This window comes from Equus caballus, chromosome 7, assembly GCF_041296265.1.
Source record: "Equus caballus isolate H_3958 breed thoroughbred chromosome 7, TB-T2T, whole genome shotgun sequence".
Classification (NCBI taxonomy): Eukaryota; Metazoa; Chordata; class Mammalia; order Perissodactyla; family Equidae; genus Equus; species Equus caballus.
The window spans coordinates 7,560,993-7,588,406 of record NC_091690.1 but is presented as its reverse complement, the minus strand read 5'-3'; the positions used below and the strand labels follow the sequence as shown (position 1 = coordinate 7,588,406).

Here is a 27,414-nt window from a genome sequence, read left to right as displayed (position 1 = left end):
GGTTCCATAGTTATTAAAATCACTTACACAGTCCTTTGCTTGAGAGCCTCTGTTGGAAGTCTTCTCTCAGTTTTCTTCCTTTTGGGATATTTGCTATGTATCTTTCTATACTCTTTAGCTGGGAGTTCCTAGAAAGAAAACACTCTGCCTTAGTCATCTTTCTAACACCATTATTGCTTAGCACAGTACCTTGTACATAATAATTACCCCTAAAATATTTTGTCTTTGTTGAATTATTCAACCAGATATGCTATTGTCCATATAGCTTTAGTTCCTGTTTTAACCAGAGGAAATTAACAGGGATTTCTCACCTATTCGGGTCTTCCTCTGCTGGGAAAATTTTTGTAATAAATGTAAATTACTTTGCCATCTGTGTGCGGCATACGTTCCGGAATCCTTTCCCTTTCTATGAGGAAACCAGGTTTCCCATCAATGACCGTTAAAGTACATTGGCAGTCCTTGCAGCTCTTTCTCCGTAACCCAGATGGCAAAGTTTTCTTCTCATTTTCACTTGAGGATTTTTAAAAGGCTTCTTTATGTTGCTTCTTCTTTTCAAGTTCCTGGGCTTGGACCTTCTGCTTGGACCTCCCTGTCCATACTCTCTAGTCATTGTGCTGATTCTGTGAGAGGAAGCTAGTTTTACTAGTTAGAACCCAAATCCATTTGCTAATGTGTCTGATCTTTTGTGTTTCTGTTTGTAAAGTGATATCAGTATTAGTTGTTGCCCCTTCCCTTCCTCGGTTGGTATGTAAATAGAGTAAAAAGTTAGCTGATCTAAGAAAAAGATGATGTTCTTCATGTGTTCCCCCGTGGATGTCATCCTGAATTAAAGGTTGTTCCTGGATTATGGAATGTTAAGAACTGGCTAGTAATCAGCACGATATTAGCAAGTGTTTAATTCTGCTCTGTGACTAGGTAAATGAGATAGAGAAAAGGTTTCATAGAGACGCAAGCCTGACTTAAAGACAAAAAGGTAGCATGGGAGCCAATGGTGAAGGACTTTGATTTTTAGGCCAAAGGTTTTGGACTTTATCCAGTAGGAAACCACACTGGGATTTTAACGAGGAAGTGACGTGGTTAGATATGAGTTTGAGAAAGGTTGTTCTGCCTTCAGTGTGGAAGACCCATGGGGATCCAAAGTCAGTTTAGGGGCTAATACAGTAGTCTATGTAAAAAAGAGGAGGGCCCAGATCAAGGAAGACAATGGAAACTGAAAGGAGGAAGGATAGATTTCATAGACATTTCAGGAAAGACGTACGGATCATCTACTCCTACCCCCTTGTCACTCACTCCAGCTACTTTGGCTTCCTCCTTGTTTCTCACACTTCAGAGACACTCTTGCCTCATGCACGTCCTCACTGACTAGACGGCTCTTCCCCCAGGTTACTATAGCTCGCTTCCTTAGATCCTTCAAGTCTTTGCTTGAATATCCCCTTCTTAATGAGCCCTACCCTGATCAACCTATTTAAAAATCCATACCCCACCAAAAGTCATGTATCAGAATGTTCACAGCAGCGATATTTACAATAGCCACAACTAGAAAACATCCAAATGTCCACGAACAATTGAAAGGATTAAATGTGGTGTACTTACACACTGGAATATACCATACAGTAATCAGAATGAACGATTATCTACAACTATATGCAACAACATGGATGAATCCCATAAACATAATGCTGAAGAAAAGCAGCCTGATAAAAAGAAGAACACGTAAGATACAATTCCATTCATATAAAAGTACAAAAATATTCAACACTTGGCTCTATTACTTGGAGTCAGGATAAAGGTTACCTTTGGCCAGGGGAGTTAATTCCCACACAAGCACAAGGAATGCTTCTGGGCTGCTAATAGTGTTTGGTTTTTTGTTCTGCATGCTGGTTACATGGAATTTGTTCAGTGTGTGAAAATTCAGAGAGTGGTACATTAATCATATGTGTACTTTTCTATATGTACGTTATACTTAAATAAAAATTTTGAAAAAGCAACTCTTCCCCCAATACTACTCAATTCCCTTACTCCATTTTTCCACAGTACTTACCACTTTCTAATATATGCTATAATTATAATGTTTACCACATCCCCATTAGAATGTAAGTTCCGTGAATGCAGAGTTTTTTATGTTTTGCTCACTGCTGTATCTATACCACCTTGAAGTGTACCTGGTACATAATAAATAATAGAATGAATGAATGAACTGCTGATCAGAAAAACATGCATGGAACAGGCCAGATTCAGAGACACAGGTGGACCCCTGGTATGAGGACTTGTGTTGCTTTGGCAGTTTCTCCTCCCCAAATGTGGTGGATAGGCTGCTAGCCCCAAGAGTTGTGACAATTTCTTTTCCACACATGTCTCAAGGCTAGTTCTCAAGACTGCTTCTGGGCCTTTAATTAAGCCTTTTTCTTAGCCTAGACTATTTATCCCATCTGCCCCATGACAGAAACCTTCCCATCTTCAAAGCCAAGCTCAAATGCCATCTTCTCCGTAAAGCCTTTCTTAGCAACCTCAACCTAAATTCCTCCAGCTCCTTATTTTTACCCTTTCTGTGGTACTCTTACAGAATTGTTTCTATTCATTCATTCATTCAACAAATATTTATTGAGCACCTACTAAATGCCAGGTACTATTTTAAATGCTAGAAATACAAAGTTGAACAAAACAGACATGTCTCTCATGGGGTATATTCCAGTAGGGTAAATAAACAATAAACTAATAAATAAATACATGGGTCAAATTATTTTGGATGCTTTGAAAGAAATTAAGTGAAGAAAAGAGTTAGGGAGCGATGGAGTACTATTTTAGATAAGTTCTGAGAGAAGACTTCTCTATATTGACAACACTGGAGGAAAGACCCAGATGAAGAAAGGAAGTGAACTGTGAGGAACAGCATTCCAGGCAGAGGGAATAGCAAGTGCAAATGGCCTGCAGTAAGAGCGAGCTTGTGTATGAGTCTTGTGTGTAAATTCCTCCGGATGGGGCAGAAGTGCCTAGCACTCTGTTTCAGAAGGAGAAAGTTCTGAGTGATCGAATTTATTTAAGATTTAGTAAAGTTTTAATCCATTTCACATTTTTCTTTAGATAAGCATTCCTAAGGTGTGTTCAATAGAATATATCCCAAACCAAACTATGCAAAATCTGGATATACCACACACAGACACGGTTCTGTGGCCAAATAAGTATAAGAAAAATGAAGATCCCTAATGTATACCAATATAACATAGATATTGCTAAGTCTTGCAGTAAAACAAAGAAAAATCTGTTCAATTTATTATTTTCGAATGTATGTTTTCCCCATGGAACACACATTAATTATGCACAAAACACTAGAATTCAGTTTGGAATGTGCTGTGTCAGATGCCTTCATTTTTATATCAAGTACATACTTATTAAATTCCAAATATTTACCTGACTCTGTTTCATAATTTTACAAATAAAATATGGATACCAGAGTATTGCAAAATTATTCTAATTATGATACAGAAACATAAGATTTTCAACACTCTCTTTACTGAGTTAATATAATACATATTTTCACAGCCCCACCCTGCCTAATTTTAATCTACATCTAGTGACGTTCTTCACACTGTTAACTAAGCTGTTTCTTGGGATATTCGGTCCCTATCAGGACTGGGAGTTAAAATATCAAGGAGGCGAGTTTGTAAGCCTTGAAATAAACAAACAGCAGTCAAAGAAATAGAAACAAGGCTCAGAATGCCTGGCGAGCTAGCAGACCTGAAGGTAACCTACATCCAGCCTCTGTGGATGGACTGCCTCTGAATGCAGCTCCCTCTGGGAGAAAACATCCAGAGAATTGCCGGTTCGGACCTTCTGAGTAATTTTGGTCTCTCCCCGCTTTGTGCATGTCCTCTGAATTGGCCTGCACTAGATGACTGGCGACAGCCTTAAAACTCAGAAGTTCTAGTATCAATCTATGTTTCTTTGCTCCCTGATTGCAGATGTCTTTCAGCATTTATTGGTTTTCCATGGTCACCAGCCAGCTGCAGATACACGCTTCAGTAACAAGGCTAAATTTGCAAGCGGCTATCAAGTAAAGTTGTAGCTGTCTTACAACCGTGTATGAGTGTGTTTGTCTCAAAATGTGTGGGTGTGTATGAGAGGGAGAGAGAGAGAGACAGCACAAAAGAGAACACCTGGACTTTTGGACAAGTTTAGCCAAAGATCTCGTAGCCGCTGGTAATTTTCAAAAAGAGAAAAGAGCGTATATTCTTATTTTATTGTGGGTGTGGCGTTTAGCTTTACAGGTTTAAAGGCAGCAGGGAAACTGCAAAGCGAGGGTTTTTTCTGAGGCATTAGTTGCTGTGAAGAAAAACAAGCCAAAGTTTTGCTTGTGGGCAGAAACATCCCAGAAAGCATCTGGTGATTGGACAGAAAGTCTGCACTGGCAGGAGACCAGGGGCATTGGCTCCCAGCTACAGCGCGGGAACAGCCTAGGCGGTGTTCTCAGACTCGGATCGAATTTCTGAGATGGATCAGGTTCAAAATTATCTGCTCGGCTTTCACTTATCTAAGGTGGTGCTCCGAATCTAGGGTTACAGTCCTCTGAACTGGGAACCGAGGCTAAAGGGAGAAAACCCTCTGGTGTTTGTAAATACCACAAAAGGTATATTTTACCTTGTTTAAATAGGCAGCAGCAAAGCTGGATGTTAGAAAGGTACTGTTATTCTCAGAGAATTCAGGACAGTAAAAATTATTTGGAGTTTACAGTTTTCAGGGTTTTGTATCACAGCGTCTTGACTCCAGAATTATTTTTACCATGGAACTTCTTGATTAAATCTCTAATTTTAAGTAGTTATGAGATTCAACATCTTTTGAATCTCGAGATCTGATTTCCCTCATCATTGACCAAATAAGAAATAATGCTAAATCTAAGAATCACAATCTAAGAATCACAATCTATCCCTATTTAGCATCCTGTTGTGGGCACCTAACATCTTGTCTCCCACACCTAGTGCATTTTCACCCCTCACTGCAACTGTGGCTGTGGTGGGAACCAGGCCGGTCCCAGGGGCTGTGAGTCAGGGGTGGTTATCGTGTGTTCTTTACCGCCATGTTCCTGCACAGAGTAGGGCTAAAAAAGCTTAAGGTGAATGAATGATAAATCACTCCTAGCTGTGAGAGGAAATAAAGCCCTCCAGAGTGAACAGAAAGTGCTGTTCTGCCTCCTCTTAAAAACCTCAAGGACACCATCTTGTTTCTATGGCCCTCCAATGTAGACAGGATTATCTTAAACCTAGCTTTTTGTGTTTGTCTAATGATATATGATGTCATTCTGGTGGGCTTAAGCCACTCATTAGGTCAGGGGTTTTCTGTCTGTCACTTGTCTACTTTTCTTTTTTTTGAGGAATATTAGCCCCAAGCTAACATCTGCCACCAATCTTCCTCTTTTTGCTGAGGAAGACTGGCCCTGAGCTAACATCCGTGTGCATCTTCCTCCACTTTATATGTGGGACGCCTACCACAGTGTGGCTTGACAAGTGGTGTGTAGGTCCACACCCGGGATCCGACCCAGCGAACCCTCAGGCTGCCAAAGCAGAATGTGCAAACTTAACCACTGCACCGCTGGGCTGGCCCCTCACCTGCTTACTTTTAGAACTACATGTACAGTATCTTAGAGAAGAAGCTATATTTTTCTCAAAATTCCATTTAGTTTGACATAATATTGTGGTAAAGTGAAAAAATTACTATACTCATTCATTTTTTTTTTTTCACATATTCCATTCTTTGAAGGTCTGTTGTGTGCCGGGCACCCTTTTACACCTTTTTCATATTTAATCCCTATAGCCACACTGAGAAGTGTATATTATATAATCCTTACTTTACAATTTCTAAACCTACTCACCAGAAAGGTTATGTAACTTGCCCAAGGTCACATGGTTGGAGCCAGGACTAGAACCCAGGTCTTCTGATTTCCAGTTTATCTGTCTTCCTCTCATCTCTGTGTGTATGAGACAGTGTTTGATTATAAGGAACAGAAATCTCCTCAATCTCTCTTGAATAAAAGGAGATTTCCTGGGTGGAGACAGTGGAGTCTTAGAGAACCGAATGGTAGAAGGATGTGAGATTCAAGAAAATGAGAAAGTCAGAGTAGTCATCATCTCTATCTCTGTATTTCTCTCTTTCTGAGATCTCATGGTCTCTCACTTCATTCTTCCCTCTGAAGTTTCCTCTACAAGGATCTTAGTTTCTTTTGCCCAGTAACTTCAGCCTGCACAGGGCTGTGGGTTACCATAATACCAGTTCTTATTCCAGATCTGACTTCACAGGTCCAAGAGCCAACAACTGACAGACCCAGCCTCCCAGTCTTGCATAGAATCCACACGCTCAAAAAACAGGCATAGCAGATTGTTCCAAAAGAAAATATTGCAAGAAAGTAATAGGCATACCTAAAACACGTTATTTTTAAAAATATATTCTATTTCAAATTTAAAATCTGAAATACTTATGCTTGGCTTCTAATAGTTTTCTTCCAGTCTGGTTCTATTTATTTTTCACATCCCAACCACTAGTGATGGTAGGCCTACCTTTTTGCGATCTATCTCACTCCTGCCTTGATTGCCTCCTTACTGACTAACACAAAATTCTAAGAGTCCAATCTTTCCCCTTTGTGGTGGTTATGCAAACTCTTTTCCTTCTTTAACAGTTAAATTCCAACTCCACTTCCTCTAGGTAGCTTTCCATGTTACTCAGTGATGATATGAGTCTGTCCTTAATTCCAGCCTCTGCCTGTGAGGATGGTTCAGGTCATTCAAAAAAGCAGAGGATCCTTTTAATCTTTTAAACCAAACCTCCTATACACTCTTATATGGTCCCCTTTATGACCCAGAGCATATATTGAAAGCCATATGGTTAGAATGATTGCAGTCCAGGGCAAAACTAACTGATCCTATATGATCAAATCAATGACTTTGATCCTCCAATATGCTAACTAGACAAATATCTGACCTCAAATTCACAACGGATGGTCTGAGGCCAGTGCCGAGGAGTATCACCTGTTTTTCCCGTACACTATATCTTTAAATTTCTCATCATGCCTAAACTATTATGAATGCTCAATAAAGTATCAAAAATAATTTTGGCATAAGGAATTCCAGGCAGAACTTGAAAAGTTTCAGGACTTTTCTTCTTACTTTTCTACTTCCACAAAGCCTTTTTGCCTTTATTGAGAAGGAGATTTATAGTAAGCTAATGGGATCACTTTTAATTAAATGGTTTAATAAATAACAAATGTTTTTATCAATGTTTTAAACCAGAAGAAATTACATGCAAACACAGACACACAACATCAAAGTATTTGACCAACTACCCTAGCTGGCTGGCTGTGCTGTTTTAGAAACAATGAAAGGACAAAGAGATGGAGGTCAGATTCTGTGCTTCCTGGATCCAGTGTGTTAGTCATCAGATACAAAGAATATAAAACCCTGCCTTTACAAGTGTTCATTATGTTATTATATATCCTTATGAGACCTATTCCCTTTAGGACACCTAAAGTACTAGGATGTTTGGGATGTTGAACTATTTAACTGTAATTATAACAATTAAAACCTTATAAAATGCATCAAATAAAATAGATCCAATGCTTTGACTCAGTCTAGTTTAAGAAAAATAGTTATAAGGAGCATTGCTCTTTCCCAAAAGAGATTAAAATTCAAGGATTGGCCAACAGTGGGGGGGGAGGGGGGGGCGGTGGATAAGAATAAAAGGGAAGAAAAGATTTGCCTTAAAACTCTTTATAAAGTGTTTTTATTTTCATGCCTTACAAATGAAGCCTTCATCATCTTTGCTTCTGGGAACAGTTTCAAACCTAAGAAACACAATTGGAAACCTGCCGTGTTGCAGCCCATCCCCAGTTAGTCTTTCCAACTGGATCCAAATCAAGTATCTCTCTTCCAAGAGTTCTCTGAAAAAACCTCCTGATAAGAGGTGAAACCTAGCCAATGCAACCTGGAGGGCTGCGCATTTACCTTCTGCCACCAGATTTTCCAAGAAATGACCCAGGGTACACCCCCCTCCTCTTCAGTGAGCTCTCTCACCACACCACAGCTCTGCCCCCAACAGTCAATTTCTCCACCCATGCGCCATCTTAAAAAAAAAAAAAAAAAAAAACCATAGTCATAATCCCCTGGAGTTCTTTCATTCAATATTTACTCAAAAAGCATTTCTTGAGCAGTTACAGTGTGTGAAGCCCAGTTCAAGACTATGTATGCACAATTCCTGTCCTCAAGAAGCTCACAGTCTTTGAAGGACTCCTAGACTTGAAGCTATTACCTAAATACAAGCTAATTTATTGATTAAACATTTTTTATAGCACTCCTGCCAGGTATTTCAATGGGCAATGTGGAGGACGCAAGTAGGGCATAGTTCTTCATTGCCTGGAACTTACAATCGGGAGAAGATAAGACATGCAGAAAGAACTACAATATAAGGTTGTACATGGTAGGTGTTGTCAGAGTGGTAGTAGATATAATTGTCCCCAGGGCATGTAATGGTCTGGAAGGCAGCTTGGATACAAGGTAAAGGTGAGCAGTGCCAGGAAAAGGAATTTGAATGAATATGAGCAGCAGCCATCTTGGGGGGTTACACTTAGTATATTCCTTGCCATCTTTTTTTAAGATTTTAATCAGCGTATAGTAATTTTTTGACTTCAGAAGTAAAATTAACTTACAATCTTTAAAGGGCTTCCCCCGTTTTATAAAGTAAGTTATAATTTATGTACTATAAAGTTGACCTGTTTAGTGCATAGTTTCCCAAGTTTGACAAATGCATAGCCATGTAACTACAACTACAATCTATTTATAGGACATTTTCATCACCCCAAGAAATTCTCTTGTGTCCCTTTGTAATCAAGCCATTCCCCCACCTTCCATTCTGGCAACCACTGGTCTGTTTTCTGTCCTTATAGTATTGTTGTATAGAGTGTTGTATGCTCTAGGGGTTCAAAAGAGGGAAGGAAAGGATACATGAACCTTTCTTCATTCACCCTTATGACAAGGATGGGAGTCAGTGTCACTCAAACAGATCTGTAGCATCATTAGCACTATTGCCTTTGGGGTCTTGATGTATCCTCGGGTTCCCAGATTTATGTTAGCACCCTTGAAGCATTGAAATTGCCCTTGGGAGTTTTTCTTCCTGCTAGGCTGGCTTTAAGTGGAGTCCTGGAAGTTCTCTGTCAGGTCAACCGTTCTCATCTTCTTCTGGAACTGGACCACTGTGGAGCACACAGTAAGACCTGAATGATCTCTTCTATCATAGAGCTTGAGTTTTGAACTGTTTTGCCAGCTGGAAATTCAGCTGTAATTCTATGTGTGGGTACGCCATGATGTAGAGATGTAATTGTGTTTCCCATTTGGATGGTCAGTTGTCACAGAAACAGTTATTAAATATTCCATTTTTTTTCCCATGGCTCTGTAATGTCCTTACTCTCATATGGCAATTTTCCTTTTTGTGAGTCTATTTCTGGACTCTCAATTCTCTTCTATTCTTTTGATCTTTTCATTTCTTTTAAGGCCAATTCACAATGCTAACATTACAATGGCTAAGTCATCACATACCTGGTATAGTAATTCCCATTATCTTATGTTTCTTTTTTTCAGAAATATAGTAATTATTTTTGAACTTGTATCCTTCCATACGAATTTTAGAGTAAGTCTGTAAAAAAAAAAAATTACCAGCAGAACAGTTTTTCCAAATATAATATTTTGTGGTCTGCCAACATACAAAATGAATAAAAATACATGCTCTCCTTGACATGCGATGGGGTCTCTGGATGTGACCTTTGAGCCCTACTTTCAGCCCCTGAAACTTTTCATTTGCCAAATTTCTAAGGTGTCACTGAACATAAAAGTGAGAGCTTTAAGCTAGTAAATGACTAATGGTGGGAATTTCCAGCCCACAGAAAGAACAAGGTCAGAGGAGAACATGGGAGAACAGATCGGGGTGATGCATGTTAACCCAGCCCATTTTTGAGAGTTTTCCCTAGTACTATCTTTGACCTATGTCCAATAATTGTAAAACTACGTTATCTAGGTAATCCTCTATAAAGTTGGTTCACAGGAAATGATAGTTTTGCCTTAATTATGACTCATTCTAAAAACTGGAAAAAAGTTGATTTCCTACACAGGTAAAGAATCCCTCTGAGATAGCAAACAACTAGAAACCTGGATATTGTCCTTGGAAGACAGACTAGTAGAATTTTTACATTGTAAAAATCTCTCCGATCACAGTCCATCCCTATCAGGGGAATAGACTGCACAAACAAGATGAGCATCAGTTAAAAGGTAATTTCCTGAAATAGACTCATGTGGAACAAATTGAAAATCCACAGTCCTTCAAGAAATATTTTTTTTTTTCATTACTTGATCTTTAAAAAATTGTTTCACTCTTCACTTCCCTAGCAGATGTTGCAAATTTCAGAAACAGGCAGGGACCTTTGGACTGAAATGAAAAATTGATCCACTTAAAAATGTAAAATTCAGTTCAAAATGTTTAGAATATAATAAGTGTGGCCTGGAAAAAGTGTACCTCTGACTTTGAGGATTTCCTTTCTGTGTTATTCAGATGCTATAAATCTGGCAAAGAGCAACAGTGCCCTCAATGTGGTGAATACATTTTTATAGCCTTTGTTTAACAAAATGGTCCATGTGGTGGGAATATATGAAAATTGGATGCTACTATTGATAAGATCTGGCAAATTATTATGTGTTTAAGGAAGTACTGGGGGGTACAATAAGGGATGCAGCAATTCTATAAATTCTATATGTGTGTCACATTTTATTCTGCCTTTTTGTAGAATACATAATTCTTTCTTTCTCCATTCTGACCTTATTTCCTAGATATCAGACTTTACTGATTTTTTATTTTCTGTTCTGTAAGAAAAAACTTAAATACATGCTCGTTCCTTTATTCATTCTGCAAAATATTTATTGAGTGCCTATTATGTGTCACCTTGTTGACCACTGGGGATATAAGAGTAAACAAGACCGTCCTAGGCTCCCATAGAGTTTAAAATTTATAGGAGATGATAGACAATTGAGTCAATGAGGAAAGAAGCACAATGAGTGTCATGATTAGAGACATTTAGAAGACACTCTTGGGGCCCGAACTTCGGAGTCAGGAAGGCCTCCTAGAGGAAGTGGTGCTTACACTGCTCCTTGAAAGACGGACAGGAATTAGCCAAGTGCAGAAAAGAGGACAATTGATAAAATGTTTGTAAGAGAGAAAGAAAGAGTTTTTCAAGCAGAGTGAATAGCATGTGCAGAGGTGCTGTGGCAAGTAGGGGCATAAATGTTTTGAGGGAGCAGATATGGGAGCAAAAATTATTATTTTTAAAACTTTCAAGGTCCAGAGCAGAGTCCCTAATACTTATCTCAATATTTATGCTCAATCTGTGGGTGGTTTCCCCAACATTTGGTCAAATAATAAATAGAAAGAGGTGCAGACAGCTAACGTTGTTGGTACCTTGTTTAGATATGAATCCACTCATACAAAATGAAGAACAATGACTAAGAATGTACTATGCTCCCCTTACCTTTGTATTTCTGCCTTTTCCACCTGCTCATCTCCCAGGCCTCCTCTAAGACTCAGCATCTCACCTCCTCTGGCAGTATTCCTCCCTGGACCCTTCCTCCTCAGGTCTGAAGGAGATGCCCCTCCTCTGTGGTCACACTGCACCCAGTTCGTACCTCTGTCAGAGCACTTTTCACACTGTGTTTATTTTCCAGCTTATCCACCTGCTCAATTTTGAGTTCCTTAAGGTCAGGAACAAGTATAAGTTTGAGAATAAGAGGGGGTTTTGAGTCAAAGAATCCTAAGTTGAAATCTTAGCTTGTCTCTGTGCTGTGTAACCTTAAGAGCTTGCTTAACTACTCTGAGACTCAGCTTCCTCATCTTTGGAATTGGGATAACAATGGTAGATACCTCTCAGTTTTAGAGAATAATATACGCGAAGTGCTTGGCACAGTGCCTAGCTTTAATAGCACTCTAAAAATTTGCTGAATGAATGAGTGAATGAGAAAATGTGAGATTTGTTCACGGGAGTGTTTGTTCAGAGCTGTCTTTCGACTGTAGCCAATTCAGTGACCAAAGTCCCATGAGCTCAATCCTGGGCATTGTCACCTTAGCCAGGAACTCCAGAGGCCCAGGTATCTTTTAAACAGGTACTGATTGAAATAGCCTCAGCTATTTCCTAGAGAGTCTGGCTTCTCATTTTACCCTACCTAAGTTCCAAAAGCAGACTTCCAGCTCCCTGCACTTCCTGTAGGTAGAAGAGAAAGCCTCCTACAATGTTGTCCATTCGTTTGTTCATTTATTCATCCATTCATGAAACATCTATTAAGCACTTACTATGTGCCAGGGAATGTGATAGATCTTAGTGATGTAATGGAGATTTGATGAGATGTTTTACTTACCTATTTATTAATTAGCCAGGATGCCAAACAAATGCATTGTATATGATGTCTTTTCTCCCTGCTTTGGCCACACTGGGCCCATCTCAGCCCTACCTCCTGTTGTACCTACTGTGTTCCCACATCATCCCTCCTCTCCCTCTCCCTCCACTAGATATAAATATAAAGATATTCTTACATGTTCTGTTCGATTTTAGCTATGTGTGCTAAGCATAAGGTGGCAAAAGAAATACTCTTGAGCACTGTTAAAATGAAACTCTGTAGATGAGATTACCTTGTATAGTTTGTATGCTATTGACTGTATGAATCACTCCTGAAGGAAGGGAGGGTTGGGTGTGTCTGTCACTTATGTATTATCTCACCACGTTAGAAGCTGATGCTCTTAGTGAGGTTGCTAAGAGGATGAGAGACAGATAAAATGATGGCCAAGCATCCGAGTCAAATGTAGCTGTTGGCTCTCTTGGGTGGTGCATATGACTTCAATTTACAGAGAATATTGACATTTTAGGGTTGTTTCACAAGCATACCTTCTGCTGTTACTCAAAATGAGAACCCACTTATCTTTTTATTCAGAGAACATTTATTGAGGGCCTCATGTACACTGCTGACTAAAGTAGGATTCTTCTTGAGATAGCGCTTGTTCTAATGGGAGATGAGGAGACTAATAAATGAGCAAATCATAATGCTATAGTACCAGATGGTGGTTAAGAGTGTGAGTCTTGTAGTTAGCACTGCATTTGAAACCAGTTTATTATTTCCTTTCAGTCTAACTGGGGGTAGTTACTCAAGCTCTCTGAGTCTCCATTTCCTCATCTATAAAATGGGGATAACAATAGCATTGCCTTAGAAAACATTTTATTGAAGAGTCAATGAGACTGTACAATGCTTCTCCTGGTGTCTGGAACATTGTAGGTCCCCAGTAAATGTTAGCTGGGGTTTGTTTGTTTTTGTTTTTATGGTGCTTGTTTTCAGAGTCATAACAGAGTCTTGAACAGAGTGCTGTGGGAGCATTGAGAGGATGTGACCAATTTGACATAGGCAAAGGTTTCCCAAGGTGACATCAGAGCTGGGTATTGAGGGCTGAGTAAGAGGTGAGCAGGGAGAGAAGCAGAGGAAGGGCTTTCTGGGCTTCGAGGGTAACCTATCCAAAGTCACAGAGGCATGAAAATACTGGAACAATTCTGAGAACTATTAAGAGAAGTTCTGTAAGGTGAATAGGTGAGAGTGGCCAAAAATTATCCTTAGACACAGGCTGGGGAGATATAGCTGCCATACAAGATGGTTTGAAATTTACCCTATAATCAATAGAAAGTCAGAGGAGGTCTTCTAATTATTCCTTTTAGCCGTACCTACTACCAGCCTACTCGGCCAGCAGACATGGCTTTCAGCAATGTGAATGCATGTCTGGACACCTAGAAGATGTAAAAAATCCAGTTTAGGAAAATAGAGAAATTCTGGGATAACAATAGCTAACATTTGTTTGAACTTTATGGATTACCAAGAACTTTCATACACATGATCTGTTTTAAGCCTGTGATTTGGCATGAAAAAGACTTCCAGTTCATTTAGAGGGAAACTGAGGCTCAGAGAGGTTAAGCAATTTCTACAAGATCACACAATTAGAAAGTAGTGGAGTTGGGGCTGTAAACCCATCTAACTCCAAGGCCTGCACACTATGCGGAAATGGCCTTCTCTACTACTGCAGCTCTTTCATTGTCAATCTAAAATTCTTTCCCTGAGTAGGAACTCTTAATTGTCTATTAAAAAACCAGACCTTCGGGGCCAGCCCAGTGGCGCAGCGGTTAAGTTCACACATTCTGCCCAGGGTTCGCTGGTTCGGATCCTGGGTGCGGACATGGCACCACTTGGCAAGCCATGCTGTGGTAGGCGTCCCACATATAAAGTAGAGGTAGATGGGCACGGATGTTAGCTCAGGGCCAGTCTTCCTCAGCAAAAAGAGGAGGATTGGCAGTAGTTAGTTTAGGGCTAATCTTCCTCAAAAAAAAAGACAAAGAAAAACACAGATCTTCCCCTCACCGTTTGGGTTCTCTAAAATATTGCTGAAATCTCCTTTAACCAGCTTTTCCCCGTCTTTGCTTTGGCTATTTCATGCCTTTGATATCTGGATTTTCCATTTTTGTGATCATCCTGTATCTTAACTTTCTCCAAGCCTAGACAACCAAGAGTGTTTGCCATTTAATTAATCTGTCACTTTACTGCAGGAGACGTATCCATTTTCAAGGTGATTCTGGCCTTACTCAGCAAAACTGCCTCTTGTTCACTATCTTTTGTTAGAGGCACCTAATCTAAATAACTTGACTTCTTCCACATCTTCTCTACATTCTCCCTGTGTTTTCTTACCCTCTGCCTTGCCTGTTCTGTTTGCTTTAAGCCTGAAAATGTTTGGGCTGTGAACAACTTATGTAGGAAAACCCCACCCGGTGGAAAGGCCTTATAATGAAAGGATACTCTTTGTGTTTCCAGGGCCTCTTGTAAGAATTTATGGAGTCTGTGTGCATTTCTCTGACAGCCCTAAAGATCCTGCTCCCACGGATGGGACATCCCATGTAGCAGTGTGGTCCTGCTGTGCTCTAGAACATGATCCCACATTCCACATCAGTCCTCCAGCTAGCTGGGTGGTCCAGTCTCCATTCTGCGGAGCCTTGCCAACTGCTGATGCCTGGCTACTGGGCAGCCGGGGAAGCTTCAACATGTGTGGGAACTTTGCTGGAAAGACGAGGAGGCAAGGCCAGGCTCAGCAAGTGGATGCACTGGGAATTAATATAAGAGGAAGGAGGTTCTCCAGAGGCCTCCATGCTAGCAACAAAATATGTAAACAGCGACTCCATCATATGGTTACAGTGCCATGTGTAGCCTATCCCCTTGTACATCTGCTCATCTCGACTGCAAATCAGGAGGGGAAGCAATGTGGGTGAACTTCCCTGATTGAGGAGGGTCAGGGCTCTCATTCAGTAGCATACTTAGCTGAATGGCCTACCACGGATAGTCCATTCTGGCCCACCCTCTGCAGAGGTGCTTCATCTTATTCTGACTGTTTCTCCGAGACCTCATGCTCCTAAACTCTCTTCCTCACAGAATCTTCCTTTAGCTCTACACATCCCACTAATTTTTAAGGTTCAGGAAATGCCTATTGGTCTGGTCCATCTGCTTGTCTGTTCTGTCCTCATCATCATAACACCACCTTACATTAATAAAGCTCTTTGCAATAGGCTGAGTGCTTCTTCAAACATTCTGTCACGTGATCCTTGTGAGACCTCATTCAGTCTCAGTATGCGCCACATTAGGGACATGTAATTAGCTTTATTTTACTACTGAAGAAATAAGCTCAGAGAGGTTAACTGAGCTATCTGAGGTCACACAGCTAGTAAATGGCACAGCTGGCTCTTAAACCCGTATTTTTTCACTCGAATTCTAGTGCTCTTTCTTTAACAGATATTTACGGGAACAGACAGACAGGGACAGTGAGAGTGGACTAAATCCAAGGCCTGTCACATGTGCTTATAGGGCCAAGTGACCCTTTTCAAATCAGTTCCCCAGCGTCCTTCTCTACCCTTCCCACCAGGCGAAAGACTAATCCTTCTCAAAGCCCTCTGCTCTCTGTTTGCTACCTTAATCCCCAAGATCCCATCTGTTATGTCTCTGGACACAAATACACATGGCCCATTTAACTGCAGTGATTCAGGGCAGAATGAGAAAGGCAGGAAACTGGGACAAAATTCCCTGATTATAACGGGGCAAGCCTTGGCGTTTGGGGATAAATTCAGCACAGGGGCTAGCAGTGGAGATCATTGTGGCAGACAACATACAGCAACAGATAACTGGTAGGAATGCAGTTATTTGATCAGCAAAATGAAATTCAACACAGTGTCTTCTGGGTGCTCTGACCCATGGATGGATCATATGGATGGAGAAAGAGGAGCAGCTATAGATATCCAGGCAAATAGATAGGGTGAGCCAGAGCAGATGATTAGAGCTCAGAAGCATAATCACAGTGCCTGGGATGGCGGGATCAAGACAGTGCCTCTCATCCTAGACAGTCTGGGCTACAGAGACTAGAACTTAGTCACAGACACATGACAGGGATCCTTCAACAAGAACCAGCTTCAGGGTGTGAACTTGGTCTCAGGAACAAAAGGCAAAGAACCGGAGACCTGCTTCAGGGCCACACCCAGAACCCAGCTTCAAAGGGAAGAGGGATGCTGGGCCTGGGAACAGGCAGGACCTAGCATCCCTCAGTTTTGGGCACTACTCTCATAATCTATATTAATCAGAGCAGGCAAGGTTATGCTGCAGTAACAAATACTCTCAAAATCTCAATGAATGAAACACACTTTTATTTCTTACACTGTACATCCGCAGTGGGGGTAGGGAGATCTGTTCATCATAGCCACTTAGGGACTAAAGGTGATAGAGCAGCCACCACTCTGAGCATTGCCAGTTGCTGAACTAGGGAGAAAAGAGAGTGTCCTCAAGGATCTCGCATTAGCAAATTAATTCTCAGGCAGAGAGTGACACACATTACTTCAGCTCACAACTCCTTGGCTAGAGCTAATCACACATCCCCAGCCACCCACAAGGGAGGCCAGGAAGTACAATCTAGCCGTAGTCAGAGAGCTGCAAACATTCAGTGAGCAGCTCACAATGAGGCTTTGATGTATTGGGCTCATGGTACACTATCGTCTTCAACCTTAGTTGGGAAACTAAAGGCATCAGTTACAGAAATCTGGAAAACATAGGCTTTTCCATTTATTTAACAGATATTTATCGATCACAGCTGTGTGTGAGGCCATGCTGACGGCCGCGGATACCATCGTGATCAGATACAATTCTTCCTTCAAAGAGCTCCCAGTCTAATAGAGAAAAGAACAAACCCACATAGAGTGGAACAAGTGCTTCAATAAGGAGAAGCCCAAGATTCTATGGAAGCACATGTGTGAGGTGTCTGACTAGGCTGAGATGTGGGGAGATGAGTTTAAGAAAGGCTTCCATGTTTACATAAAGTCTGCTCATTAAAACACACACACACACACACACATGTGTACACACACCCCACAAAAGAAAATGGGAGTAAATCGATAATCCCTAGTACCAGAGTCTATCCTCTATCCATGTTGCGTGGTTGTCCCTACCCTGTTGAGACCAAACTTCATAAAGGAGTTCTGGGTTTATCCACTCTAGTCTCGCTCTAGATTTCTGGTGACTTGAAGGTAATTCAGTTTGAAAAGGCATAACAGCCTCTCTCTTTCATTCTGACAAAAGTTTTCTCCCTTAAACTCAGCCACTGAGACCTAAAATTCCTATTTCATTCACTTTTCTGGTTAATGCATAAAATATACTTGTGGAATTCCAAACCTTATCTGAAAGCAGGCACACAGTAACCCCCTACGACCTTAGTGCACAGGAAGCTTTGGTATCCATTCAGCTTTAGTCACCTAGCATGCTCAAGGTAGGGTCTGTGGACCAGCAGCATCAGAATCTCATGGGAGCCTGTTAAAATGCAAAAACTCAGTACCTCATACTCTACCTGCCCCGACCCCACGAGACCTATTGAATAAGATTTTGCCTTTTAACAAGATCCCAAAGTGATCCATATGCACATTAAAATTTGAAAAGTACTTACCAGCTGAGAACTTACAGCTGAGAACAAGAGAAATTGACCATGAGATACATCATTTTTGATATCAAAAAGGCGACCTTTATAAATCTGAGGCATGCAGTCCTACCAGGGAAGGCAAGTATGGATTAGACTTCAGAAGCAAGTAGTGGGTACAGTCCTGGGCAGAAGAGAGTTGCTTAAGAAAAATGAGAATCTGTTGAAAGGGGGAAAAGACATAGATAGCAGGAAAAAGGAGTTTTGAAGGCACGCTTTTTGCCTTTTATACTCTTGCCTAGAGATAGTCTTGGGAATTTTGCTGGCTTTTGTTGGAGTTGAGAAGTGACGTAAGGATTCAGGAGGCCCCTTCTCAGTTGCTCTTCCTTTTCTCCCTGCTAAATCTGTGTGTGCAAAGCTGTTCTGTGTACGTGCACTACCCTTCACTGACTTGTACCTCCAACATTGGCCATGCCATGCAGAGAGTAGATCCATTGGCTGGAAGCTCTCCACAGCCTCATTAAAGGGCATGTAACAACTGAATAGCATAAACTCCAAACAGGAGATTCAGAGGGGCAACCAAAGTCTGCACTTTCGAGTCATGAATATGGTGGGAAATTTATAAATTAGCAGCTGGTATTTCAACAAAGTTTCACCTAAAATGGACTACCATGTACAGTCATATCCTTTCAATATTGAGTTCTTCTAAATTTGTCCTGTTTTCCCAGCTGTGCTATTTCCAGTAGCTTGTCAATCCACTATTCACTGCCAGGTGTCCGGTTCTATATGTACATTATTATTGCTGTTGTTGTTGTTAGCCTTTCAGAGCTGAAGTAGCTGTAATGAGACATTCACATGTATTTTTATAGGACTCAGAAAGTTGAGTTACCTTCGCCCAAATAAAACTTGATATGCCAGGAGTTATATTTGAACAGAGTGAATGGCTAATTCTTTCCATAACATTTTTCCGTAATGTGTCTATAATTGTACTTGATTCAAAAACTTGTCTGTGATTTTTGAAGCACATCCATGAGGCATTTCTACCCTGAAGAACCCAAGTTGAAGCTAATAGCTTCCTGTTGCAAAGGTGTTAGAGGCCAAACTCTATAGGTATTTTATTCAAAATGATTGCTATGATCAGGATGATGACTAAAGACTATCATTGGCATGATTATAACTTCACTAGTAATAATTATTAGTAATATTATTTGCTATATAAGCAAAACCAATATACTAAACAGCGTATGTTATGAAGCGGATGAAATACTGAGGCATTTGCCATTTTTCCTTTAAATTATATTTATAGGTATACAAGCCTAAACACACAAAAATGCTCCATATTCCTCTCTGCTACCTCTTCATTGTTCTGCCCTCCTTTTCAGCAATACTCCTTGAAAAAGTTCTCCAAAAACCCTGACCCTCACTTCTTTTCTTCTCATTCTGTCTTGAACACATTCCAATCAGGTTTTTGTCTCTAGATTTCCAATGAGATAGCTCTTTGAAGCCATCAGTGATAATCCAGTTGTCCATTCCATTGGTCAATTCTCAACTCTTATCTTACATGACTTATCAGCAACATGGAATCCGTTGATCACTCTCTTCTCGACACACTTTCTTTGCTTGGCTTTCAGGACACCACTCTTTCATGGTTCTCAATCTCTTTGCTGGCGTCTTCTTCATCTCCAAGACTTCTAAACAATGGGGTGCTCAGAGCTGTCTTTGGACCTCTTCTTTTCTTCATCTACACTCACTCCCTAGATGATAACATCCAAATTCATGGTTTAAAATATCTTCTCTATTCTGACAAATCCCAAATTTATATTTTCAGCCTGGATCTCTCTCCTGAATGCCAGACTCATATATCAAGTTGCCTCCCTGACAGTTACACTTGGATGTGTTAAGCATCTCAACTTTGACACATCCTAAGTTAAATTCTTTATTTCCAGCCCCCCTCAACTCCCCTCAAAACCAAAAACAAAGCAAAACTGTTTGTCTCACAGTCTTCCTATCTCAGAAAATGATAACTCTGTACTTCCCTTTGCTCAGGCCAAAAATCTTATACTTGCCCTTGATGTCTTTCTCCCTCTCTCACTACATCCAGTCCCTTGGTTAACTTTATTGGCTCTGGCTCTGAGTCTATCCGGGATCCAGCCACTTCCCCCTGCCTCCACTCTGGTCCAAACCGTTTTCTCTCCCCTGAATTATCCCTTATAACCTTCCTACAGGACTACCCTGCCCCCTCCACCACCAGCACACCACTCTTTCTTCTTTTTCTGCACCAGCCACCTAGGTTGCTAGTCGTGCTTGAGACATGCTTGAGACCAAACATGCTCCCACTTCAGGAATTTCAGGACTAGGAATTCCTCCAGCTACCCTTTCACTTCACTTCCTTCAGGTCAAATGTCATCTTATCTCAGAGGTCTCTGATCACCCTACCCCCTCCAGCCCACATGTCCAGCATACCTTATGCCCCATTCCTGCTTTCTCTTTCTTTATAGCACTCTCATTGTGTGATATATTATTTGTTCATATGTTTATTATCTGTCTTCCTACACTAAAATAGCTGCTTCATCATGGCCAAGACTCTGTTTTATTTACTGCTGCAACCCTGGTACATGGCACAGGAGGAGCTCAAAATATATTTTTTGAATGGAAGGAAGGAAAGAAGGAAAGAAGAGAGGAAGCAGGGCAGAGGGAGGGAAGGAAGGGGAGGGTGAAGAAGGAAAGAAAGAAAGAAGGAAGGAAGGAAGAAAAGGAGGAAGGGAAATCCATTTTCATAATCTTAGAGTGTGGTTCAATTTTTAAGATCTCATTTACATGCAATTTTTCAGAAATTAGGAGTTGCATAAACCAAGGCACACCTGTCCATTCAAACTGGTTTTGAATTTGCCATTTGTTAACTGCAGGATATTGTGCAATTTAGTTAACTTCTCTAAAAGCCTCATTTTCCTCATCTAAGAAATGGGGGGAATGGTAAAATATACCTCAAAAGACTGTTGTGAAGATTAAACAGGGTAATATCTTTAAATTGTTTAATAATATGCGTTATACCTGGCAAGCCCTCAATACACATTGATTACTGTTGTTATTATTATTATTATTATTATTATTATTATTACTGGCTACTCCTCATCTATTTCACCTTACTAAATTATTTTTAAAATTACTACAGCTTAGTATTATTTTCAGAAATTGTAAACTTTGTATAGTTCCCATATATCACAAGAAAGGATAACTGGAAACGTTGACTGGTTCTCCCCTCCCCGCTTTTCTTAGCTATTTAAACATATCTTTTTTTTTTTTTTTTTTTTTTTTTTAAAGATTTTATTTTTTCCTTTTTCTCCCCAAAGCCCCCCGTACATAGTTGTATATTCTTCGTTGTGGGTCCTTCTAGTTGTGGCATGTGGGACGCTGCCTCAGCGTGGTCCGATGAGCAGTGCCATGTCCGCGCCCAGGATTCGAACCAACGAAACACTGGGCCGCCTGCAGCGGAGCGCGCGAACTTAACCACTCGGCCACGGGGCCAGCCCCAATTTAAACATATCTTTTCCATAGAATTTTTACTCTGTTCTTCCTGTTAAGTGTTCTAATCTGAAAGTGCTCTAAATCAAAAGTGTAGTCTTTTCTTCTTTTCCAGGATACTAGCTGTGTATGCATATCAACTCTTTTCTTTATGTTCCTAAAGCTCATAATTTCATGGAAATGCAACCTAGAAAGAGCATTGTGGGAATTTGTATCTAAATGGACATAAAGAGCCCTCTATTTATTTCCAAAAGCCCTTGTAAAATATTATCATAGTTATCTTACATCCCCACCATTAATGTTCCTCCTGGAATCTGAATATCTCTGCCGGATAGCATGGTACATGCTCCCTTCAAACTTGGGGAAGGGAAGATTCAAAGCATCCACAGAAGTAAGGTATAAGAGGGGCAGCATGGCCATGAAGGGTCCTGAATCTGGTGCAGGTGGTAATTTGATAGTCTGATCACAAGAGCTTCCTGCCACTGGGAGGAACAGGATGGCCAGAATGTTTCTTTGATCTCCAGCTTTCATCTCCTAGTCCTCCTCTCCCCTCTCCTTCACTGAAGTACTGATAAGACTGATCATTGAGGCCCATCAGGTTAAGTAAAGATTAAGTTTTGAGCAAAAGGACTTTAGAATCAACCTGATGTGCTTCAAGGCAGCCTCAAATGCCATTTTTCTGTGTATTCCCTAGGGATTGCCCTCTTTAACCTCCTTCGTTAAGGCTCCAGAAGCCTCGAATGTGTCATCTCTGATGTAAACTCTCCCAAAATTATATTCTTTCTTTCAAACTGTAATGACATGTGAAGTTAAATAATAATTATAATGGTCAGCAATATTAACTGAGCCTTGTTAATATGAAGCACTTCATATGCATTATCTCCTTTAATCCCTACATTCATGATCTCCATTTCACTAATGAGAAAAACAGAGATCTTAAGACTTGAGTAACTTGCCTAGAATTTAAACCCAGGACTGTCTGAGAGCAAAGTCTAAATTCTAAACAGCTATGCCATAATGCCTGCAGAAAATTAACTTCTTTTTCAATTCATTTTGGCTTATGTCTTCCCTGAGGTACAAAGAAACTTCTACACATTTTGACATACATAAGTTGTAACTAGTATGCCTCCATAATTAACAATTGCCTTTTTTTCCCTTCTTAGCATTTTAGTTTTATTGTTCTTTGCACTTCCACATTTATTGGATTTGCTCAATATAAAACATATCTGCAGCTTCATGCTTTTATCTTAGCCATCTGGAGTACAGTGTTTACAGAATGCTTTTTACATATGTTATTTCATATATTATACTGGGAATTAAGCATCATACTACTTTTACAGGTGAGAAAACCGGAATTCAGGAAAACGAAACAACTTACTCAGTGTCATATTACTCCTATATCAAATGCAGGCCCTATAGCTCCAAATTGTATACTTGTTGCACTGGACTACATTGCTTCATATTTCCATATTATGTGCCAATAGTATATATTGACCACTGCTTTATAACAAAGACTCTGGCTGAGTTAGTTTTGTATTATTTTTTTATACTGATATTCTAGCAGGGCTCTGAAGTCAGGCTGCCTGAGTTAGAATTTTGGCTCCACCACCTACCATCTAGATGAATTATTTAACATGTCTAAATGTCAGTTTTCTCGTCTGTAAAATGAGGATACTAATAGGGCCTATCATAAATGGTTGTTACAGTTGTGAAATGTGATAATGCATAAAGCACCCAGCAGAGTGACTGATGCACAGTGAGCTCCCACACATGATAGCTATTAGTTATTTATGGATAATGAATCAAATAAACATGTATTGGAATTTCTTTGAGATTTGCATACCCCATGATTTAGAAATTGCTCTAATGTTCCATGCCATCTACTTATAGTTTTAGAGTCCTTCAACTTGTAATTGATTTAGAACCTTGACCTAAGACTTTGACATAAGCCCCCAATGTTACGAGCTTAGCTTTTAATTGAAAAAGATTGAGGATAAACAGACCAGTTCAAACCAGATATTTTGTTTTAAAAGTAATTTGTGTGAGATCAAGTCAATTTACCCTAACTACAGAGATATAGAACCAGTTAGAGTAGGTTATTAAAAGTTGAATTGAAATAAGATGATCAGATTGGTTGGTTTGTAAGAATATTTTCTAAGACCATCTCAAATCCTGAAAGCTTTCTTCCCATAGTTCATCATTGCTTTCCTTCACAGTTCAGAGTTCACTGTTGTTAGTTTTAAATGTTGATCCCAGGAGGCTCCAGTTAAAAGATGTTCATTTTCTGAATGGGGTTTCCTAATAGACTGCTTTGATCTTAACATGAGTCAACGACCATTACGTCATCCCTGTCACATACATTTGGGTGAAGAGCTTAGTTACCAATAATAAGGTAATCTTTTTGTGTGTAGAATGTCATTGTCATTTCCCTTTCCTTAGTGAATATAACTGAGTTTTAAGAAATTACAGCTGGGCACTAAAATGCTGAATAAACTGGAACAATTACATATTTCATATCTTGTGATTGAATTCATGCTTTCATTTTTATATTGTAGACATACTAGCTAAAATTTTCTACTTGAACTGCTGGAGACCTGCTACTACTTAATTCTGCTCAGTTTGAAAAGAGAAGTTAATATATACAAAGAATCGTCAGGGTTACCTCATTTTGTTTTTTTGTTAGATGTGATGTTCATTATCGGAAAAACAATGTATTTGTTAACATCACTGACTCCCCTTGGAATTTTGTTGTTATTTTCATTAACCCTTGTCCCTTGCCTCCTAGAAACCTGTGTCTCATAGCTACTTTTTCTCTTCACTTAACCACCTAGTTCACAGGCAACATGGTTATTATCAGTGATATTTATATGTTGGAAGAAAAAAAATAAAACCTCCAAGTCAATCTATTAAGATAAATACATACTTCATTGCATGACAAGCTGAGATAGATAAATAGTACCTAATCAAGTAATTAGAAATGCACAACAAAGGGGACATTGGATTAAATGATGACAGTGTTAGTTAACATTACAACTCCGTTGCTTTTTGAAACAGAATCATTTGAAAGAGGATTTGAAAACATTTTTATTGCTTTTCAAAGCATGGTGCTTTGTCAACATAGAAGCTATTTTTATGTAGAAACGGTAGTGAAGGTATCTTATGTTCACTGCACAGCTAAATTATATCAACTTATCATTGTATTGCTTAAGGAAACAAACAGATTTCAAAGGTTTATTCTAGTAAACAGCGTTTAATCAATTTCTTATACTGTCTTTGAACATAATCTAGTAAGCAGATGTGGAGTTAACAGCTTATTATGTTCTCACTCCCTGTATCCATTCAGAGTCTGCCAGGCTCAGAATAAAAGTCAAGACATGTGCACATAGAAACTCTGTAGATGTTTGTAGCATTTGAAATTAAAATAGTGAGAAGGCTGCCTGGGCGTCCCTTCAGACATGGCACAGTGGAGCACAGAGACAGGAAATATGCCAGACTGCCTCTGCAGGAGGCTGCTGAGAACACGTGCATCAAGGAACAAGGAGCTGCTTAATGATTAATCACTGTCAACCTTTGTTCTCGTTAAAGACTTGATTGTTGGACAAGGCTTGTAATGAGGGACTGTTTTGGTGTCTGTTGCTATGAGATTGTGTTCACTGATCCTCGGTTGATGTAAGCCGCTGTTCCCTTTTTGCCCAAGTCGAATAAACCTGAATGAAAATGCTCTAAGAGTGCCTGCTAGTGGTGCTTTAAGAAGAGGCTCTGGACATTCTGTTTACCAAAGTTACCCCAGCCCGAAAACAGAGAACAGATATCCAAGAGTTTGGCTTGGCTGAATTGTGGCATAGGAGATCTTAGCAAAATAAAAATTTTAAAAGTTTGATAATAGAAGAAGTAGATAGAAGTAGAGTTTAAGGTAGTAATGTATAAAGATTCTCCCCCAACTGCACACTTCCACACAAACACCTTCTCTTTTTGGCAAACACAGATATTCAGAAATTAGAATTAAAAGTTATGTTACCATTTCTCTTGCCTTCTATAAATAAAATATTGAATTGTGCTTTGCAAACCAAATGCTTAACCACCAAATGGTGTAGAGGCTGAAGTGTGTGTTGGCATTTTCCTAAAGGCTAAGAAAAAAAAAATCCCACTTATTCTGCTTTTATTAGTAGCCCTATGGACTTTTGCATAACCATTTTTGAATCTTTATTTTACCGCTATAAAAGATCAATGGAACATTTTAACAGAGGAAAAAAACACTTTTTAAATGTGAAATATTATTGTTCTGGGTTGAAGTGACCTTTAAAAACTCTAAAGTTCTTCTAAACATCATTGCATTATTATCATGAAATTACTTTTAAAATATATGCTGATGTGAAAGTACTGAAAGATATAGAATAACTAAAACTATTGGTGATATGCTCAGATTACACCTACCACCCCCTAGCCAAAAAGATTTCTCCCTGTCAAATAAAGCCTGCCATAGTTTTCTGATGTCTACATGAAGCAACTCTTCTGGTTTACATCATATACAACTATTTGGTTGAAAATATTGTGTGTTCCTATTCTTCTCTCCTTTTTATTCCCTATGCCCCCTAACTCATCCACAGTGTAAGAGAATAGTTGAATAGGGAGTGTTTGGACGTCCAGCAAGTTAAAATGTTGCCTCTGTTGGCATGCTGTGTCCCTACGTAGTCTACAGGTAACTACAAGTGTTCCAGAAACTATCCTCTGTAACCCAGGGACCTGCCTCTGCCGGAGTGCCCCCTACGTATAAAGGTAGGAAGAGACTTGGGAAAGTCCAGTTGATCTGCCCCTGCATCTCCCAGCAGATTTGCTCTAAAACCTCCCAAACAGGAGAACCAGTTTTTCGTTTAAATCTCTCAATAGAAATCCAGTTTACTTGGCAGCAAAGTCACAATATATAACCTATAAATACTTCATAGTCTCATCTCTGTTTATATATGTATCCACAATCAATGAAATATGTAGAACATGAATTTTCTCTGGCTGCAGTATTTATCTGTTGAAGATACAATGAGGAAATATCCTAAATTAAGACAGAAATCAGGAGGTTTACAATGATAATGATAATTATAACTGTTTCAGTCATTTAAGACATAATACAGTTTATGCTAAGTGGATCATCCCCAAAGCTAAAAATTGTTCCTGATTCAGTTCATGGAATTGCCACCCTCTAAGGAATATCTTTTAATAAGTCATGCTTTATAAATCTTGGTAGGCTTGATTTTTTTTTTATTCTTCACCATAGATATAAATGTTAAGGAACACCTGACCATTTTATAAGGTAGACCCTTGAACAGATGTCCTTGGACAATATTTCTAGTAGCTAGCCTAAAATCCTGGGGGAAAGAAAACATATAAAAATAAATCATTCTCTCTACAACGTGGTGAGTTATTATTTGCATTTAAATAGAAACACTACAGCTTTCCTTTGCTGTAATAGACACGTACAGGTAAATTACTGTACTTTTCATGGCTTCCCTAAGGTGTGAAGGGACCATTTATCAATGTCTGTGTTGTTTTTTTCTACCCTCTAAAAACTAATGTAGTAGTAAGGACACAAGCTAGTTTACTGATGTTAAATTTGACTAAAAATTATTCACCACGTAACCAATAGCTTCTCTTTGATCTTTTATAAGTAATAAATGTCATTAAACTATTAAAATAAACTACATTATCCAGATTTTTTGCTTTTCCTCTAAAAACAGTGACCACCCCACTTTCTTTTATGACCAAGGATCAGGTGAAATCCAAAGATTAATACCTCCTTGGGATGGAAAGCTAGAGCAGGGTATATGAATGAACGGAATGTTACCTGGGAGAAAAGCATGAACT

At 39.6% G+C, this 27,414-nt stretch overlaps 1 protein-coding gene and 1 long non-coding RNA gene across 6 annotated transcripts in view; one reads left to right on the top strand and one right to left on the bottom strand.

The window, feature by feature from the left end:
* The window catches only part of LOC111774446 (uncharacterized), a 127,961-nt gene that overhangs the window by 35,059 nt on the left and 65,488 nt on the right, over positions 1-27,414 (bottom strand). For all 4 annotated transcript variants that reach the window (XR_011440415.1, XR_002809440.2, XR_011440417.1 and 1 more), the window contains exon 3: positions 28-128. This is a non-coding gene — a long non-coding RNA (uncharacterized lncRNA). The remainder of the gene's footprint in view (positions 1-27; positions 129-27,414) is intronic.
* MAML2 (mastermind like transcriptional coactivator 2) overlaps positions 1-27,414 on the top strand; it is a 334,486-nt gene that overhangs the window by 279,282 nt on the left and 27,790 nt on the right. The gene's annotated exons all lie outside the window — the stretch shown is intronic.